Source organism: Epinephelus lanceolatus, chromosome 3 (genome assembly GCF_041903045.1).
Source record: "Epinephelus lanceolatus isolate andai-2023 chromosome 3, ASM4190304v1, whole genome shotgun sequence".
Lineage (NCBI taxonomy): Eukaryota > Metazoa > Chordata > Actinopteri > Perciformes > Serranidae > Epinephelus > Epinephelus lanceolatus.
The window spans coordinates 50,464,256-50,470,141 of NC_135736.1; positions in this window are offsets into that span (position 1 = coordinate 50,464,256).

Here is a 5,886-nt window from a genome sequence, read left to right on the forward strand (position 1 = left end):
GTTTAATTGTTCGCCATATTTACAATATTTTGACCGCTTTACGTCACAGTCAGACTGCCCTCTGTGACGGGGAACACAGGAGTTAGTCTGCTGCTGTCTCCATCAATTCATGAAAATATATACGTTAAATATAGTGAACGATTTCTCCATTCGTTTTTTTTTTTCTAGGCGTCTGAAATATGTTTTTCCTGCGGCTCGTCCACAGCGGTCAATTGTTTAGCTTCTGTTTTGGTAGATTTGGTTCATTAAAGACATTAGCAAAGCAACACAGAACATAAAATAATCACATCAGACAGGTCAGACCACCATGTTTAACTATACAACGTTACGGCTAAAAGGGACAACAGAAATAAAGTTTGCTGATTTCTCTGCAATTCAAATCATCCGCCACGGTGATTCAGTCTGAACAGCACGGAGAACAATCTATCACGTTCCAGGCTCGCCAGCATGCTAGCGTTTAGCTTGGTGGCTACAGTAATTCACCAACATGACTGTGAGTCACTGAGACTCAGAACTAAATATTTCCCGATGACAGATTAATCTCGCTGTGACGTGTCCTGCTGGGACAGCATCCTCGGATGGCTATGCTAACACTCCGTGCTTCCTGTCTTTGTGCTAAGCTAGGCTAAACGCGTCTTTCGCCTGTTGCTGTTTAACAGATCCTGACGTGTTCGTTTCCTGCGCTGTAAATTTTCACCTCGAGAGGTTTTTATGAAAATTAAGCTTCAGCTGAATTTACTGAAAATGTGAAAATGAGCTTCAGCTGCAGCGCCGACGATTTCAGGATGGAGGAGGTTCAGTCGTCACTTAACCATGATCCTCCTGGTGTCTGATGATGTGTGCCAGCCGGGGCCTGTTTGAATTCTGATTGGAGGGTTTTGGAGGAAAAATGGCAGCATCTTCCTGTTCCTTCTGTTTTAAATTTAGTCTCCTCTGAGTTACTCGAATTTTACGGAGAAGACGCCAAATTACTGGAGTCAAAGTCCCAACTATTCCTGACTTCACGTGTTGGACAAGTGTTTCCATATTTAGTTATGTTTAAGATATTTTGGTGTCACCAGGAGGACTCGGCTCTGATCTGCCCCCTAGTGGACAAACTCATTCATCCTCCAAGTGCTCAAAACCAACAAAAACAAAAGCAGCTGCTTGTATACGCACACATGTTGTTGAAAAAAGAGTATGATATTTGGGAGTGACGGAGGGAAACGGATGCCCTCGCCTTGGCACCACCGCTGGGATTGGTCTCTATGGCAACAGGGCCAGGAAGGCGACCTGACCTGGCTAGCATCATCAGGAAGCAGGAGGAACTTTTTCAGAACTCAACAGGTTTCAGTGCAGCGATGTGACGACGAAATAGTCTCAGGTGTTGTTTGTTTTCCTAAAATAATGTTTACATCAGTTTTTGTTGCTCGCTTTGATTTTTGCCATGTTGTGCAGAGTGTGTGTGTGTGTGTGTGTGTGTGTGTGTGTGGACACAGAGCTGGACTATGAAAGCTGTAGCCACCAAGACATAGGAGTGAGTCGACGTCGGTTGGCGGCTACACGCTGGAGAACCTGCAGCGTTTGTGTCCAGACGATGTTATTTTGAATTTAGTTTTCTCTTCATCTACAGCGGGGCGTTTGCTGTCAGGCGCTCCGGCCGTGATTGTATGCACACGAAACTGAAACTGAACGAGAGCTCAGTGGGTGGACGTGAGGTCTGAAGGTTCAGCTCAGCAGCTCTCAACCCGACATGAAAAGGAAACGAGACGGATTCTGACAAAGTGATGCTCATGCTTAGTTTCCCTAAAATAAAAACTTGATCATCATCTGGTCTCCCGAAACAGACGGGACGTCCAGAGGAGACCCTAAAAATTTATTTTCTTAAGTAATGAAACTGTTTTCAGACGCTCCTGATGGACACTGAACTTTGACCCTGATCTGAACAGAGAGAAGAACTTAATATGAGCTACATTTGTGATGAGATTTGAAGTCATCAGTAGGAACCACAGTCACTCTCAGCTTCACAGACACTTGAAATAAAGTGAAAACTTCAGCGCCAGTCTGATCCTCAGAGTCTCTGGACACAAGATTTAATGGAAGGTTTTAACCAGTACGAGTCGTTGTTTTCTGCCACATCTGTGAAATTAGGAAGAACTTTGTGTTTGTTATTTAAACATCAACAGAACTCCACCAGAAACTGATGAATGACTTCACATGTTAAAAACACAGCCGTGAACGTTTATCATGTGAGTCAGTCGTCATCAACAACCTGCACCGCTGCTAACACACACACACACACACACACACACACACGTAGCACAAACGTGATGCAAGCGTTTTCCAAATTACACACACAGTCCGTGCAAAGATGCAGACTCACAGCGGGCGATGTGGAGACATGACATTTGTGCCATGCGTGTATTTGCGCGAGTTAGATTTTTTGAACGTGAGCAAGAAATTAGCATGACGCTGTATTGTGAAAGCCTAGCGTTGAGATCTGGGTGAGATTCTCCTGACGTTACTGACGTGGAAGACAAACATGAGTGAATGCAGAGGACAGCATGTCTGCGACGCAGGTCAGATATTTTGTTGAGGTGTGTCTGAGCAAAACGCTCCGAGTAATTTAAGCTGGACTTTAAATGTGAAAATTAAACACCAGGAAGGAGTGATGTGGTGCTGTGACAGGATGATAAATAATAAAGGGTGTTGTCGTCTTGGTTCAGAGCCTCCACGTTCACATCACCAGCCGTCAGGTGGACTTCACTGTAAACCATGCTAGCTGTTAGCTGCCTTCACCACTGAGTTAGTTAGCACAGCTGTTCAGGGTGAATATTCACCAGCTGCTAAATACTCCAAAAGTACACTCCAGTACATATGCGTGAGTAACATGACACCAGGATTTGCATCTTAAAAACAAACAAGTTCTCACCTGCAGGTCCACTCAGCAGCTGTTCTGGAGCTTCAACAACGCTGTGGTCAACCGTTGTTTAGGTCAGGGGTCGGCAACCTGCGGCTAAGTGATAATTACATTTTTCAGCTGTAAAAACATGTAGCTTTTATACAGATTTAAAAAAATGTTTTAACATTTTTCAAACCAAAATATGCATCATTCGTACGACCTGGCGCCTTTTCCTCTAAAAACCTCACTAGCGATGGCTGCAGTCGTCTTGAGTCTTGGTCGCGAGGCTAGCCGTGGATTCCAAATCCAAAAAGGGAAAACAGAGAATTTAATAGTTCGCGGACAAATTAGTTTGCTTTCATCGACAACGCTGCAAAGTTAAAGCACCAAATCATGAAAAAGAAGCCACCGTGTGATTAAACATTTAGATCTGTTCGTGATGTTGGGGCTGAATTGGACTTAAAAGGCTGTTATCTTAATCATGAGGCTCAAACATGATCTGCAGCTCCAGGCAGATCATTGTTCAGTAAAAAAAAACAAAAATCACTTAATCATGTTTTGCCTTAAAATACATTTTGTTGCTGCAAAACAAAAAGACAAACGGTAGTTAGTTGGTAACAGGCAACCTTGCTGCTACCATTTACTTCTGTTGTGCAATGTCCCTCTTTGACGACGCATCCTTGATGACGCTGGTTCAGGCTGATTAACTGGATAGCACCAAAGTTCCAAGAATCCTGAATGGAACCGGTTCAAGAACCAGAGCTAATTTGGTGGAAAGGTGGTACATGCGAATGTCATGACGAGTTCTCGATTCCCCAGAATCCTGTAAAATCGAGCTGTGATTCTTTTGGATATTTGATTTATATTTGAAAAATATGAGGATGCTGCAGAACAGCAGATACCATCGTTTGTCACATTCAGTGTCCCAAAGTTTTGATGGGCACCAACAGTTTCAGGGACAAAGGTCTACTGGTTCTGGTTCCTTCTGGTCTGTTTTGGTTTCTTCCAGTTCATTCAGGTTCCTTCCGGTTCCCTGTTGTCTGCTCTGGTTCCCCCTGGTCCCTTCTGGTTTGTCCTAGATTACGCTCGTCTGCTCTGGTTCATTCAGGTTCCTTCTGGTCAGTTCTGGTTCCTACTGGTTTGTTCTGGTTCCCTGTGGTTCATTCAGGTTCATTCTTATTATTTCTGGTTCCTAATGGTTCCTCCTGGTCTGTTCTAGTGCGTTCTGGTTCCTCCTGGTAGGTTCTGGGGCCAAGGAGCTGAACTGAAGGTTGAGAGCTGCTGCGTTCACTGACGCCTCGGTGTCGTAGGAACTGAAGATGCTCAGTAATAATAAAACGGGAGTCTGTGTGATATTTTTGTAACCTGCTGACTGAAGTATTTGATACTGACGGTGTATTAAAGAAACGTTGATAGCTGTGATGACGCTGTTGTAACATGTAACTAAAGGTTTTTAATAATCAGCCGCTGCTTTTTGCTTTTCTTAGTTTTTTTAAATTGTTGCTGAAGTTATTGAAGTTGTGAAAATGTGAACTGAAGACAGACGAGTGTGAAATGAAATGTCGGCTGCCGAAAGTGAAAACCTAACGTGTGTAAAATAAAATGTGTGTAAATAGCCATCGAACTGCACTGTTGTCCTCGGAGACGGACACGACTCAACGTCTCATCTCACCGACTGACTCCAAACTAACAGTCTATTGGTCCATTTCATGCTTTTAATTTATTGCTGTGACAATATTTATTTTTACTTTGGTTTCCAGGTTGTATGTACAGTGAAACATTTGTCCTATTTATGTTACTTGATCAATAAAATTGGCTTTCATCTGTCGAGGTGTTGTTTGTGTTTGTGGATGGACGAGTGGACACCCCCAGGTTCAGTCACATGACGGGGACAGTTAGGACCGAAGTCAAACGTGAGTATAAAAAACAGTCTTTATCCTTCTAGAACATTTATGTCAAAGCAGTTAGATTTCTTTCTTAATAAACGTCCGTAAATCAGCTGAGAAATCTAAATCTTAGTTCTGTTTCTGACACACTGACCACCACGTCCCGTTAAAGAGACCGGAACGTTTATAGGTTCTGCACTAAGCTGGTTTAAATGCTCTTCATCTTTGTTCATGTACATGATGAATGGCTTCATAAATAAAATTGAACTTACCTGAGTCCAAGTGGACGTTTGTGCCAGATTTGAAGAAATTTCCCCATGGTGTTTTTGAGATATCACATTCACAACAATTAGACAGGTAAGGTCACAGTGACCTTGATCTTTGCCTGCTAAAATCAAAGCAGTTTATCGTTGAGTTCAAGTTTGTGCCAAATTTGAAGAAATCCCCTCCCTCTCAAGATACCACATTCATGAGAATGGGACAGACGCGATGTCACAGTGACTTTGGTTTATTGTTGAGTCCAAACTCCCTCAGAGTTCTTGAGATATTGCATTCATAAGAACTAAATAAGGTCACAGTGACCTTGATCTTTGCATGTTAAAGTGGACATTCGTGCCAAATTTGATGAAATCCCCCCAAGCTGTTTTTGAGATATGGATCAGCCTGTGATTTATATGTTTGACTCTGATTTTGAATCCAGCCCTCAGTTGGTCGATGATTTTGGTTCCCACTGACCGTTGTTACGTCATTTTGTTCTCAACTAATTATACAGTGTTCATCAGAAAAGATTTTACACTTTAGTCGTTCATCAGGATCTGATGTGAGATTTAAGAGTTCCCCTCAGTTTATAGAGCGGTGTGTAAACATATATACAACCAAAATATTATTATTATTACTAAAATTAATGTATCTATTGTCATCACTGTTTGTATCTCTCTGCTGTCCCATATGTTGGTGTTAGCATGTTAGCATGACACAAGACTTCCTCTCGATAACCCATCATCTCATCTCATAATGTTTCCGTGGGAACAAACAGATCCAGACCGACGGTTAAAGTCGAGTAAAATATTTGGATGAAAACAGAATCAGTCAGAGGAAGAAAAAACAACGTCAGATTCA